Raw genomic sequence first — 16062 nt, 5'->3', positions numbered from 1 at the left:
GCCTTCCCAAGATCATTCTGATTTCCACAGGCTGGTTGAGAACGAAGACGGAAAAAGCAAGAGCCACTTCTTTCAACTTGAGAAAAAAAGATGACCCACTTTTATAAATCTTCCTAGAGCAATCAAATAAAACTAAGTAGTCTCATGTGCGTACAGACAATTTCCCCTTTTCCTGAAATAGTGAGTGCTTCTAAATTTGGAAGAAATTCATGGAATCTTTTTAAATTAACTTTATTTTTAAACATGATTTAATTGCATCTGACTCCAAATGCAGCCAAGCCAGTGTTTTCCTGTTAGCAACAAAATTAGAATGAAATACATCAGAAGCCTTCAGCGGAACAGAAATTGGTTATGAATGTGCTGCCACTGAAAACAGTGCCCTCAGAACCCTCCCACTGAAGGAGGCACGGGTCGGGAGCTCTATCTAACTTTCAACACAGCATTCGGTTTGTCAGAAAGAAATTCTCAGAATGCTCATTTATTCCTTGTGCACCACATGCAGTAAACGTCTTTAGAGTGTGTACTATCCTTGTTGAATGACATTTACGTTAAAGCAGGTCAAAAGTCTCAATTCGGAAAGTCAAAAACACCATGAATTTATAACAGCCTAAGACAAATTAGGCTACCTACAGTTCAGAGAGTGTGCTCTTTAAGTTATTTTCAAACCTGAGTGCACTGGGAACAAATTAAAATTCCCAGGAAAAGCAGGTAGTTTTTACATCTCCAATTCACGCATCCTCCTGAAAACTCATTTCTTCAGCAGATGCAAAGGGAGGAACCACTGAGGGAAGGACCGTAATCGTCGCAGGGAGGACATTTCACGGCTTATGTTTCATTTCAATTATCTCTTTGCTTCCTGTGGAAATTTGATTTATTACTGCTGTCAAAAAAACTCCTCTGTTTCCAGTAAGAAGCTGAAAAAGGCTGAGCCAGCCGCATCCCCAGTGTCCAAGGTTCCAGCCACATGGCATCTGAGAACACAAGGAATGAGCAAGTTCTGCTTTCCAGCTTCAGTTGAGGAAAGTCAAGCTTTCAGATTTTCCTTCCATCTCATGGTCAGGCCCGTTTTGAAGCTCATATTTTAAAGTAACAACTCCAGGAATATTATAAACCAATCAGCCAGAGACTATTTGAAAAAGAATAAAGAACTCCCTCAAACTAAAGATGATGGCATAAGGAGGTCATGTTTTTTAATGGTTTTTTCCTTGAAAAAGAAAGAGAATTAACTTCAGCCTGACCTGCCTGATAAAACCCAAAGAGTGAGAGTATGAAGCAGATTTAGTAAAAGAATCCAAATCTAAAATGCCCCGGAGTTTCAAGAAATAAACACATTTTTTTCCAGGTGGGGAAAGATAGACATGTCAGGAAGAAAATCCGTGTTCACAAATTTTCAATCTGAAAGCATTCTGGCTAAATAACGCCTCAGAAGTTTGTTCAGGAGACTTTATATCTCCATGTAATTAGAGCTACCAAGTTTCCAGGACACCTACAATTTTGCATTTTGTCTGGAAGTTCGGGTTTTTGTGTGTTCTTGGGAATACTAAGAAACGGTCTTCATTTGGGGGTGTTTAGAGGAGACCATTCTTGAAGACCAGTAAACAGAAACCTTCGAGGGTTGTACAGGTGGTTCCAGAATCTCCGCTGTGTGCCTTTAGCAGGCAGTTTCCTGCACAGAACCCTTTCCTCCTCTTCCCTTCCTACCAGCTGAGGTCGAGTTTCTCCGATAGCAGACCCTGAGGCAAGGGTTTTTGGGGAGGGCAAGCAGTTTGTTTAAGAGGCAATACCAGGACGTGCTGGCAGGAGAAAGTGACACAGGAAGAGGAGGAAGTCAATACAGACTGTATTAATAAGGCAATTATCACTGTGGGCAGCTGCAGCTCAGTACCACTGGGGACCTAAATGAGGTGGGGTGGCACATACCTCACGGTTTTACCACCAAGGGGCAACTTCTATTCTCATTTATCACTGAGGGAGGGCTGCTTCCGGGAGCATCAATTCCTCAGCACCTTCCAGTCTGCGCCACCCATAAGCCAAGGAAATTCCTGTGAGCGAAATCCCTAGAGAAAGGAAATCCCAGAAAAATCCCTGGAGAGAGAAGCAGACACTTGCATGAGGAAACTGTCAGTGCAGATCAGAAACAGTGTGCAACAAGAAGATGAGGGAGGGTACCAATAATCCCTGCCACACTAAACAACTCCAATCTTGTCCAGGTATCTACTTCTCCCTGATACAACTGTTGCCTCAAGAAAATGAGTCACCTCCAGCCCCAAGAATGAGGTAGAAGGATATGATATAATCTCATTTACATTCACAGTGATTTCAGAAATGGACATGCAACTTAAGTCTGGACAATAAGATATGGGCAAAGGCCATCAAGACAGAAAGATAATTCAGAGAACATTTATTTCTCCTAAAATAGATTACTGAAAACAATGTCTCCCTTTTTCCTGCAAAATTGTCATGTCTGGAGATGAGTGCTGGAGCTGCTGCAGCCGTTTTGCTACCTGAGGATGAAGCCAGCATTGAGGAGACAGGTAAAGAACCTGTATCCTGACATCACTGAGCCCCTGAATCAACCAAGCCTAAATCCTGTCTTACTTCTGTACATACAATAAGGTACTGAATTCTCTAATGTTTAGGACAATGTGTTTGCAGTAGGCTGTTACCTGCAGTAAAAAGCATCTTTAACAATATTATCTATAGACTGAATAGGTAATATCAATTATTCATATAATTTCTATTATTTCCAGCCCTGTCGTGATTGAAAAATATTCATTCACAATTGTTCCTGAAGTATTAAACTATCCATCCCATTTACATCCTCAATCAAAAGACAACAGAAATACCACCAAGAGTAGAGAGTTCGTGAACATTTTTTATCTTAAAGGAGGATTGTTGTACTTGAAAGAATTAAAAAGTATGGCTGAAGATAATGAGAAATAAGCTATTTTGTGATTACAAATACCAATCCATGGTTACTATTTATATAGGGTTTCATCATTTTTAAAGCATTTTCATACTCATTGTCTCATTGCTTTCATTATTTGAGCTAGTATTTCTACTATTCCCGACTTCTGTATGATGAAACTAGTGGCCTGTTCATAGTCTTACATCTACTAGGAACTTGCTCCAAGTCTCAAACCCAGTTTCTCTGACTACAGTTACCAAGCTGTCTTCTCACTGTGAAACCTGGTATCTGGGAAAACCTTACACTTTCCATCCACAGTCCATACTGCTCAGAAAATCACACACCTTTTTTAGGGCACAAGGATGCAATTCTATTAAGAAAGAAGACACCCAAATAAGATGCACAAGTAAAGCTCCAAGTCATCCTGGTAAGCACTTATGATTCAAAGCCCTGCTCTGAGGAGCGCTGCGTGTCCGACAGCCGCCAACTTGCCGTCAAGAAACCACATGTAAAGGGGGAAATTCTGTAAAGTTTTCAAACAAGCCAAATGTTTAAGTTAAAGCGGGATATTTCTTCCTGATTTAGGCTCACCCTGTGTTTACATTTCTGCATAATTCTGTAATACTTCAAATTATTTGGTTTTATTTTTTATTTTGTAACTCAAAGAGTATTACATGTTTGAAACACACAAGATGGGAAACAAAGAAAATAGTATTTTGGGTTTATTTTAATGCTTCTATTGACATTAAAGAAGGTATGAATACGTGCAAGCAGGCAGCATGTGCATGGATAAGAAGACTATATTATTACAAAGTCAATTCTTATAAAATTAATATATGAATTTAATATAATTTCCATTGAAATTTCAATAGGTTTTGGTTGTGTCGAAAATTCTAAAGTTTATATCAGTCAGGATTAAGTTGAGTTTTTAGTAATAGAAAATCCAAAACGATGGTGGGTAAAAGCCTATTTCTTAAGCAAACCTGGCCCAGATGTAAGGGGTGTGGGGTGGGAACAGTCCTTCCTGCATCTGGAAACTTGGCTCCTGTCCTCCAGATGCCGTGCCCCGCCTAGCACACGGCCTCCACCCCTGGTCCAAGGTGGCTGCTCCCGTTCCAACAAGGACATCTGCAGGAGGAGAGGAAAGAGGAGGGGAAAGGACCTGCTCCTTTCCTTAAAGAACTCTTTCCAGAAGTTGAGCACAGCACTCCTACTTAGAATGCATTGGCCAGATATCAATCACATAGCCGCACTTAATTTTCAGGGAGATTTGGAATCTTAGTCATCAGCCTTGGAAGCTGTTGCTCACCTAAAAACAGGGGTTATTAACATAAAAGAAGGTGAGAATGGGTTTTGAAGGACTACTAGCTATGTCCATCGTATCTTTGTCTTCCATATATTAAATAATTCCACCTATTAAAATATGCACATAACTACTCTAGAATAAAATAACAGATAAATAGATTAAAAATATAAAGCTCAGGAGTATGTATGAATTTAGTACATGATTCAAAAAGGCAGTTGAAATTATAATCGTGGATGTAACAGCAATGACAATGAAACACTGCTGCGTTTAATGATATAAACGTTTTATTACAAAATTTCTATACCCAAAAAGATAATAAAATAAAACAATATAAAATTAAAATTCAGAGGAAAAAAATATAACCTATGGGTTGGGAAAAAGAGTTACTACTTTTAATATTTAAATAGCCCTTAAAAAGTAGTGATGACAGACTTCCGCTTCCAGCTACAATGGAGCAGTGAGGGTCAGATTCACCCTCCCACATGCAGCCACCAGAAACCTAGACAGATACGTGAAACAACAGTTATCAGGACATCATGTGACAAAGGACAGTGTCCGCAGGATGAGAGAAACAAAAAAGGTTAGCCTTCAAATTGCCCCAGTTTACTCCCTTGAGTCTCCTTTCTTTTTCCTTTAAGTAGGATAATTGGGTTGGGCAATACCTGGAATGGAAAAGTTTTCTTTTCTTCTGGTGTTGACAAAAAAAAAAAAGTAGATAACAGATGCCCCCAAAGTCTCAGGAATTGCAATAAAAACCTGTCTCCATGCCCAAGACAGCAGCTGAGTTAGCTTTGGCCTGGACTTGGCCCTCAGGGTTTGGTCCAGGATCTGGCATGGAGAGCACACCCTCGGTCTGCAAGCACCTCCCTGAGGCCCAGAAAGGGGCTGCACCGCCAGCTCTCTCCTACTCGGGAGCGGCACTGCCCTTCTACCCCACCCCTGTTCTGCTTTCTCCACCAGCCAGTGCAAAGGGAAAGGAAGAGCCACAAAAGGCCCTTCCCAGGAGTAAAAGCCACAAGCTCTAGCATTTATGTGAGTCGGAAAGAACGCCTTACTTTCCAACCTGGTTAACCACAGGATCCAAGAACAACCAATAAACATGTTTATGAATATTTTCCCTTGGCCTTCAGTCTCTCATAAGTACCATTGATTTATGGTGGAGAGTAGAGCTCAGAATCAAAACACTAGCTGCTTCACCTTGATTTTTCATTCACTCACTCCTCCAACAAAGGTTTATTAAGTGCTTACTATGAATCAAAAACACTATTGGAAATTCAACGCATGCAAAATTGGATGTGCTCTTTTTCCTCATGGAGCTTGTAGCTTAGTGCAAGAAAAACGCATGAATCAAATGATTGCACAGAATAATGAACAGTGTCACCAGCGATGGGCACAGTGAGAATGTGCACAGTGGTGCGGGAGGGGTCTAACATGTGAGTGGGGCAGGATCAATACTGGTGTTTTGTGCTTCTTGCAGATACGAACATTTTAGAATACACAGTTATTCCATTTATGTGGATATCAATGGCACATGTGGTTCATCCAAACCTCATAACTTTTAGTTGTGTGTTAACAGGATAGTATAATAGATTTGGAATCAGAAGACCTGGATATGTGTTCTAGCTCTGCTATTTATTAGACATGTACTCACAGACAAGCTTTGAAGTCCTTTTCCCTATGTATAAAATACAAATAATAATACTCTGTCCCTCTTAAGTCACAGGTTTGTTGAAGAAATAAATAAGATGACATATGTGAAACCACCTATAAACTCTATATGGTTACAGAAAGATTCTTTTGTAAGACATATTTTTAATAACGTAGGATTATAAAGTACATATTTTGCAATTTATGTTTTCACTTAACCATATGAGGTGAGCATAATATATATCTAAAACTGTATCAATAATATATTTTGGTTAGCCCTTTAAAATTTTATTGTTTTATAGAAAGATTCATTTTTTTTATCAATAATGCTTATATCCCGTGGCTTTGTCATGATCCAGGTGCACGAAGGTCAACATGGCGAGAGGACAACCTGGGCTTTCCTTTCCCAGATTGGAGGATGCCAGTGCCAGCCCAGTGTCCTTTCAAGTGAATCTGCTTTTCCTTTATTTGCCCATAAAAGTGACATCCTCGGGGGAGGCCCGACTTTACTGTGTGGAAAGAAACCAAAGCAAAGGGGAGAACGGGGCTAAATGTAGCCTGCAGGCTCGGAGACTTGATGTCTCTTTGCAGCCTCACTGCTGGCCGAGGGGGCAGCTGTGGGGACTCTGGGACCCCGGGAGAGCTGCCTGAGATCTCCAGGGAGGAGATGTGGGGGCAGAGGGGAACACGAGCCCCCAGCAGATCCCAGCTGGGAAATAAAATGGGTCAAGCCCAGAGCACTGCTCACTCACAAATCAAAGGACAATTCTCCGTGGGGCTGTCATCAGGATCAACCTGGATCCCGGCCAAAGGGAAAACAGAGAGAACTGCAGAACTTCCATTAGAATAAATCCACACAAGGAAGCAGCTCCTTTTCCCTAATGAGAAGATGGGGGTGGCAGCACTGCCTTGGCCCATTCGGGATCGTCTCGCTCGTTGCAGCACATTTCACAGAGCGATGGGTCTCCTCACACGTGCCTGGCAGCACTGAGCACAAGAGCTCATATTTGTTGTGTGGGTTCAATGGACTCACACAACTAAGGTCAACCAAAAAATAATTAGTTAATAACTACTTTCTGAGCACATGCCACGCCCAGTGAAGTCTGCTGGGTGTGTACAAGGTGCAACCATAAAGCAGAGAGGCAAGGTTCCTTGTGCCCTGGCTGGCATAGCTCAGTGGATTGAGCACGGGCTGCGAACCAAAGTATTGCAGGTTCGATTCCCAGTCAGGGCACATGCCTGGGTTGCAGGCCATGGCCCCCAGCAACTGCACATTGATGTTTCTCTCTCTCTCTCTCTCCCTCCCTTCCCTCTCTAAAAATAAATAAATAAAATCTAAAAAAGTAAATAAAAATTAAAAAAAATAGCACAATATTTAAAAAAAAATAAAAGGTTCCTTGTGTAGTTGGTGGGAACAGGCCGGTTACTTTACAGTGTCCCTTCATGCTTTATCCACATCAAGTTCATTCGTGTTACAAGAGTTGGGAACCTCATTCAAAGACCAAATTCCCAAGAGCATCAAGAACCCTCCTCAGCCACCTTGGACGTCATTTGCCATTCCGGACTAAAGATCATCCTATTTTACAAACGAAGAAACTGAGGCATGCAGCTGCTGATGGAAGGAGGGTTCAGACTCAAGTGGGTTGCACCCCAGGGTTACACTGACTACCAGGACATTGTCTCTGTCACTAGAGAGCAGAGGACCTGGGAAGGAGGGCCTCTGAGTCATGTCCTTTAGCCTGAGAGCTCCACCCAGATAGATCTGAGCACACAGAAGCAGCACTGGTCTGGTCCTTGGAAGCTGGAGCCCAGGCACTTTGGCTCTGACTTAGTGATGAAGCTGAGAGGACCCCCGTGCAGGTTCTGTGCTCAGGGGAGGCCCTTCCAGTGACCTGCCTCTCGTGATTCACTGCCGTCATCCAAACTTCCTCCATCTTGAATATTTCCTTCTTGAGTATCTACAAGTTGGGAACATCTCAGCTGTGTTTCAGAAGACATTCCAACATCTGCAAACAATTGCTGGGGCCAGGAGTGTGTGACCTTCTGATTGGTCAGACGAATGGGTCACATGCCTATCCTTGTACCCAGAGGTCGGTGAAAGACACCCAAACCAACTGGAAGCTGTTACCAGAACAGAAGTTGTGGAACAAGGAAGCCACAACAGATGTTGGGTGGACAAAGGCCACAAAGGTCTACCACACTGACTGGTGACCAAGATACGTGTAGTCTCTCCCCTTTCAGCCAGGGGGATGGCAGCTCAGGCCTAGAAATAAAAATAAAATAAACAGGAGCAGCAAACTTCCTCCTTGGCTTCCAGCAGAAGATAATTCCATGCTCTTTCTTTTTTGACTAACTTTAACACTGATAATCTCATTTATATTTTTTTTCTCAAATAATTGTGTAGATTCTGGGTTGAGGGCTTGGAATAGAACATGTTTAGAAGTGACTTATTTAATCTGGGGGTCGTGGACATTTGTCATTTTTTTTAATCCTCACCTGAGGATATGTTCATTGATTCTGGAGAGAGAGAAGAAGGGAGAAAGAGAGAGAGAGAAACATCAGTGTGAGAGAGAAACATCCATTAGTTGCCACTCCCCCCACTCCCTGCACATACCCTGACTGGGGACTGAAACTGAAACCCAGGTATGTGCTCTGACCGGGAACCGAGCCCGCCACTTTTGGTACATGGGACAACATTCCAAACAACTGAGCCACTCAGCAAAGGCTTGTCATTTTTAACCAGATTCTGCTTTCCACTGCTCCCCACCCCTACCTCACCCCCAGAGGCTACCGCTGGGTATATAACCTTGGTTCAGCCACTAATGCAGTCCTGCCAGGCTCTAGAGCATAGACAGAGGTGACCGTGCTGTTGGTAAGCCACACCCAGCTCACAGAAAAGCCATCGTGTACCTGGCACTGGGCAGTACTGTCTTTAGACCCAGGCAACTGGAACTGTATCCCAGGCCCCAGTTTAGGGACCACCCTCCCACCCCTTCTTTTGCCATGCTCTTGTCCACTGAGAAAGGAATCTACAAGCCTAACGGGGCATGCTCATTCAGAGCCTGAACTCTTTCCTTGCTTTCAGAATGTACTCCAAGTACTCAGGTCCCCAGCTTTGTCCACCCAAATGACTCCAGGGTCATTTCCAGAACCTGTGCAGTCTTCTTCCCTGTTCCCTTCTCATCCCCTGAGATGAGACCACTCACACTTCTAGACCCAAAGGATGGTCAGGAGAGGACTTCTACAGGAGACATGGGTGGTGCCTGTATATTCGGGCTGAAGCAGGACAGAGAGAGGGATGCCCTGGGGGTTGAAGGGCAGGAGCCAAGGGCTGGATTTCACCCCATGGAAGTCTAAGGAGTCAAAAATTCTAAACTTGAACTCGATCTTTCAGCTAATTATAAAAATGTATTTGTCAAGGACGGAGGATTTAACATCTTTTACTTAATAGACTGCTTGCTTGATTTATAACTTACTTTTAATTGTTAAATATTTAGACTTACGGCACTGGGCCTCCACCTGTACACTTGCCCCAAGTCCTGTAGTTGTTCATAAAAGGCTTGGCCGCTGGTGGTGCCAGAGGCTGCGTGGCAGGCAGGTCCTCACCGGATGGTTCCCGGGGCCTGGCCTCACTCACATTCTCTGCCTGCCGAGTCCTTCTGCTGCCCGTCTTCCAAGCCTCAGTCTGTCTCCATGGCAGTAACTGCCTTTCAGTAATAATCTTCTTCTTCTTCTTCTTCTTCTTCTTCTTCTTCTTCTTCTTCTTCTTCTTCTTCTTCTTCTTCTTCTTCTTCTTCTTCTTCTTCTTCCTCCTTCTCCTCCTCCTTCTCCTCCTTCTCCTTCTCCTCCTCCTCCTTCTCCCCCCCTCCTCCCCCTCCTCCTCTTCCTTCTTCTTCTTCTTCTATCAGGCAGAGTCATTTTCTCTTGAATGCAACTAAATACATCAAATGAAGGGAAAAAGATCTTCAGTGGCCTATGCATTCAATGAAAAGCATGGAACCATCAAAAGCAAACACTTCTCTGCCTCTTTCCAGTATCCTTGCTCTCAATTTATGAAAACTCAAACCTTTCTAGCAGTCACGTGATCTGCTAGAGGAAGACTGACTGTTCTCTAGAATCACAGCCACAGTTCGAGGGCCTCTGGGGACTGTAACCTGCACAGCTGTGGGTCTGGGAAATATTGTTCTGACTGTTTCCAAACCAGGCCTTAATCCTGAGTCACCTTTGGGACTATTAATGCAAAGGATCGCTCTCCCACTATAGGTCCAGGCATCTCAACTCGGAGGATGTCTCAAAGGTGAAAAGTGAGACAGACTTAGACTCAGAAGAAAAAATCATTTATAAGAGCCTATGATGTCTTGGCAGGATCCCTCCAACCCAGATTTCAACTAAAATGTTAGGCTCTCTACGTCTTCTGCCATGATGCATTCATGACCTCTGTCTTACGGCTTAATATAAACTATTCTAGAATCATAATCACACTCACACCACCACATACTTACACACAAGCACACACGTACATTTTATGCAGGGGGAAGAAAAAGACCTTCAGGACAGTCGGCCTTGTGTTCATTGTGATTGATTGGTGGTAAGATTATAGACAATTTTTTCTTTCTGCTTATTTGTATTTCCTACTTTTTCAACAATAAGTAGATCATATTTGTATAATTGAAATCCAACAAGCATGAAAAATATAAAAAGGAATATTGGGGGAAAATGGTTCAAATCCTAAGTTTGAGAATTTAAGTTTTATACTACATACTCAATTAAGGCTCGTGAGTCTCCACTATTGATAAACTCAGCCAAAATCTTGTTAGTTTTATTTGTTAAGAACTTGAGAATTATAACAGACTCAAAGTTGTCCTGAAATCACCCCCTTACTTAGGTGTTAGTATTGCTTTCAAAAAGAGATTTAGTAAGCTTGTCTCTATTTCTGTGTGAATTGTGTTGGCTGGAGTGTCTTTCCATTCTGCAGAGTTCACTGAGGATCCCTGGAACCACAATAAACACACATCAGTACATCTCCCAATAGAGAAGCTTTCTGGCCATTTCTCACATAAGGGTCAGAAGCTGACGAAACCTGGACCTCACTTTTTCTTCCACTCAAACTCCGGGGACATCTTCACATAGAAAGCTTTTCTTTTCTCCTTCTTAATTAAAGACTGTAATCATTGACAAAACTCATATGTTTATGATGAAAATGTTTTATTTTATAAATTCTCAACTTAAATCAGACTCATTGTATGTAGGGACAAAAGGGCAGGATCCCCAATAAACTGGTATTCTGCACAAAAGGAAAATCCAAAATCAGTCTCTAATATTATGCAGCCTATAGAGTGTTCCATGTGGTACTCATTAGAGGGAGGAAGAAAAATTTGGGAGAATAAGCATCTGCAGAAGGTGGGCACAAGACAAGGCAAGTCTTTTTCACAGTTTCCTTCAAGCAGCAAGAGCTAGAAGTGGGAGGTATAAAACGAGTCTGGTTAAGACTTTGCCTTTGGCCATCAACAGATCCAGGTAGAGACCCTAATCTCACCGTCTGTTACTTAACCTTATGATCTAGAAGAAACTCCTTGGTCTTTCTGTGTCCTGATTTCCTCATCCATAAAAAAGGGAATTCTTATGGTATCCATTTCATAGTTCTTTTTTGTTTGCTTTTACATTTTTGTTTTGCTTTATTTTTGAGGATTAACTAAGATACAGCATGTAGAGTACCAGGCATCATGTCTGGAACATACTTCTCAATAAATGTTGGCCTTTCAAAGTCTATCTGGGGAATACTCCCAGCCAACATGAAGTCACAGAAACCAGATTTACCCTCCCGCCTGGACAACTTAAAAAACAGACAAAGTATATAAAACAAAAATTTTCAAGGCATTGGACATCAGGTAACAAAGGACAATGATCTCTCACTGATGAGAAACAAATGAACCAAGCCCTTTAATTTCCCCAGCTTACTACCTGGGAAGAGTTTCCAGACCACAGAGCAGGGACAGGGAACCCAAGTACAACTTGGCAATCTCTCCGTGTTGAAAAGACAGAGTTGAGAGTCTGGGAGGCCAAGGAGCGTGGAGTTTCAGGGAAAAGTACTAAAGAAGAGGAATCTATACAGAGTGAGAACTCGGGAGGTCTGCAGAGGGTCCCCGAGCATCTCCAGGTGAATTCTGGTCAGCACACACCCGTGTGGAAGCTGCCCAAAGCCAGGGAAAGAACCCCCTTGGAAAGACAAGTGCAAACCCCTCAAATCACACCAGGCTGGGAATAGCTCTTATTCTTCCCAGCCAGAGTGGAAAAACCTCGTAATTCATGGGCATTACGTAGAGTACCCTGAAGGCTTTTGCCTCAATAATGTGATAAAATGAGCCCTACACTAAATGCTCTTTTGCTATCACCTAACAAAATGTAAAGGCAAGCCCCAGGAGGATCAAATTGTTTACCAAGTAAGTTAATTAATGCATTAGCAAAACCAATATTATTCTTTCACAATTTCTGTAAGTTAGGAGTCCAGGAGCAGCTTAGCCGGGTGGTTCCTGCTCAGGCTTGCCTGGGAGGCTGTAGCAAGCTGTTATATAGGGCTGCAGGATCAGAAGGCCTCACCAGACATGGAGCATCTACCTCCAGGATGATTCACTTACACGCCTCTTATCCAGGGGCCTCGGTTCTTGCTGGCAGTTAGCAAGAGGACTCAACTCCTCAGTACATGAACCTCTCCATACGCTGGCTTGAGTGACCTAATGATATGATAAACCTACAGGAAGACTGATCAGAAATGTAAAAAAGAGGACAGATTGCCATTGTGAACAATAAGAGAGGTGACAGCTACTCAAGAAAGAGTAAGGGAATATTATGCACAGCACAATGCCAGCAAATTCAACTGCTTAGGTGTAATAGACAAATTCCTTGAAAGAAACTCCTAATGTTCCCCCAAGAAGAAATAGGTAACCCGAATACTCTTGCATTTATTAAAGAAACCGAATTTTTAGTTTAAAAAATCTTCTCATGAGGAAAATTCTAGAGTTAGATGACGTCACTGAAGAATTCTACCAGATATTTAAGAAATAAATAATTCTGATCCTACACAAACTCTTCCTGAAAATTGAAGGGGAGAGAATATTTCACCACTCATTTTATCAGGCCAGCATTCTGTTACCAACACTAAAGATAGGATAAGAAAAAATAAAACTGCAGATGAATGTCCTTCAGGAACATAGATCCAAGACTTTAAGAAATCTAAACTAAAACTGTGTAAAGAAGTAATATGTGATGACTCAGTGGGATTTACCCCAGGAATAAAAATTGTTTTGACATTTCAAATCAATCACCAATAGTTCTATACAGCTGTATGTACATAGTTCACTGTTTTTATAAACTAAAAATGAAAATGCATATAACCATTACAATAATAAGGAAAAAGCATTTGGGAAAATTCAACATCCCTTCTTGATAAAATCTCTCAGCAAACTATAAATACAAGGGAACTTCCTCAGCCTGAAAAAAAGGCATCTACAAAACACTACAGCTAATATCACATATAATGGTACAAGACTTACTGTTTTCCCTTCAAAATCAGGAACAAGATAAAGATTTCCACTCTCGCTTTTTCTAGCCAAAGTAATTAAGCAAGAAAAAATAAATAAATAGTATCCAGAGAATGAAGAAGGAAAATTGCTTTTATTTACAGATGACATGATTATGATTATCTGTAAAGAGCTCTCTATGAAATATACCCAAAAAAGATATTAGAATTAATAAGTAGATTTTGCATGGTTATAGGACTCAAAGTAAATATTCAAAAATAAATGTTATTTATATATACTAGAAAGAAATAATTGAGCTCTGGATGGTGTGGCTCAGTGGATTGAGTACTGGCCTGCAAACCAAAGGGTCACTATTTCATTTCCAGACAGGGCACATGCCTGGGTTGCAGGCCAGGTCCCCAGTAGAGGGCACGCAAGAGGCAACCACACATTGTTTCCCTCCCTCTCTCCCTCACTTCCTCTGTCTCTAAAAATAAATAAATAAAATCTTTTGAAAAAGAAACAATTGAAAATTGACAAGTAGCACTTGTAATAGTATCAGTGACAATAAAATACATAGCAATAATTCTGAAAAAAAATACATGTAAAATCTGTGCACTGATAACTGTGTAACACTGCTGAGAAAAATTAAAGATCTGTCCTGGCTGGCATGGCTCAATGGGTTTAGTGCTGGCCTGCAAACCAAAGGGTCACAGGTTCAATTCCCAGTCAGGGTACATGCCTGGGTTGTGGGCTAGGTCCCCAGTAGGGGACACGCAAGAGGCAACCACACATTGACATTTCTCTCTCTCTCTTCCCTCTCTAAAAATAAACAAATAAAATCTTTTTAAAAATAAAGAAGATCTGAAAAAGTGGAGAGATATACCATCTTTGTGAATTAGGCACACATTATTAATATGTTAATTCTGCTGGAATTAACCAAGTTCTAATCAAAGCCCAGCTAGCGTTTTTATAAAAACTGACAAGCTGATTCTAAAATTCATATGGAAACAACTTTGAATAATAAAAATAAATTTGGAAGACTTATACTATCTGACTTCAAAACTCATTAAAAACTCACAATAATTAAAATGGCATGTTATTAGTGTCCAAGTAAACAAAGATCAAGGGAACAAAACAAACCACAAAGACAGACCCACACATGGATGTTTAACTGATTTTTGACAAATGTACAAGGGCAAACCAATCAGGAAAAGAGTATGTTCAACAGATATTTTTGGAACAATGAATATCCATATGCAAATAAAAATACACCAACTTGAATCCACACCTCACACCAAACACAAAAATTAACTCAAAATAGATCACGGAACTAAATGTAAATCCTAAAACTGTAAAATTTCCAGAATATATTGGAGAAAATATTTTTAGCTGTGGGATAGGCAAGGATTTCTTAGATAACATCAAATGCATGAACCTTAAAATAATTAAAAATTATAACTTGATCTGTATCAAATTAGGAATCACTGTCCTCTGAAAGACATGATAAAGAAAATTTTTTAAAAACTCACAGATTGAGAGAAAATGTTTTCAAATGATATATGTGATAGAGCTTGCATCCACAATTTATTAAGAATCCTCAAAACTAAGTAGTAAGAAAACAATTTAATTAAAAGTAAGTAAAAATTTTGAACAAAAACTACACTAAAGAGGACATATGGCTGGAAGGAAGGAAGGAAGGAAGGAAGGAAGGGAAGGCTCTGGTTTTCCAATGTATCCCACTGAGTTTTTTCATCTTGTAATACCTTCCTAATACAGATTAAAATTGTAAATAAGTTTATAGTGTGTATTACAATAATTTTATTGGTGTGTTCCTCACAGATAATGGCAAACTATTTTAAACATTTATCTGGTCTGTTCTTTTCCTGCCCTTCCCCCTGTTCCCAGCCCCTGTCCTCTGTTCTTTAGATCAAACACTAAATAGCAAATGTGAAAAGTCACTGGAAGGCAATGAGGAAATAAAATTTGCTATGTTTTCAAACAACAATTGTTTCATGCCAGAAACCATATGAAAATGAGTGGTTAACTGGACTTGATCATATTAAGTGAAAAAAGAAAGGATATCAAAATCATCACATACACACACACAAAAATTATTAATTTTCACTATAGCACAACAAAATCCACAGAATGCAGCAGAAAAATATTTGCCTATGGATGGCTACCTCACTGTAAGCAGATGCTGCCTTTAAACAATTTTAGACCAACAGAGGGTGAAGAGCTTCCTAAATATAATTTACATATGATATATATCATATATGACATATAAATATATAACATACATGTGTGTACATTAATACATTATCCAATGGTCCAGTGGCATAAATCCATTTTTTTAATCTGAATTCAATTTCCTCTTGATTTCCTTGAACTGTCTAATAAGATTCAAGTAATTGTGACCTTCATTATATCCCCAAACTGAATGAATCTGGCAGGGAATAAGTAGAACTTTGATTTTCTCATCAAGGTTATTATGTGCTATTTGTCTGTTTCTTCATTCCTCTGGCTCAAAATCTGTTTTACTAAAAAGACATAATGATATAGAGACATTTTAACCAGGATTATCTCCTGGCAACCAGTGACCAAACATGATTACTAAACTTGTCAGTTGTTGATATCTTAAAGAGCATTTGGAAGAAAGAGCATTTTTTTCCTTACTTCAT

The sequence above is a fragment of the Phyllostomus hastatus genome, unplaced genomic scaffold (genome assembly GCF_019186645.2).
Source record: "Phyllostomus hastatus isolate PE091 unplaced genomic scaffold, TTU_PhHast_1.1 phas_contig_196, whole genome shotgun sequence".
In the NCBI taxonomy this organism is placed as follows: domain Eukaryota; kingdom Metazoa; phylum Chordata; class Mammalia; order Chiroptera; family Phyllostomidae; genus Phyllostomus; species Phyllostomus hastatus.
The sequence above is the reverse complement of the archived record's forward strand: the minus strand, read 5'-3'. Positions refer to the sequence as shown.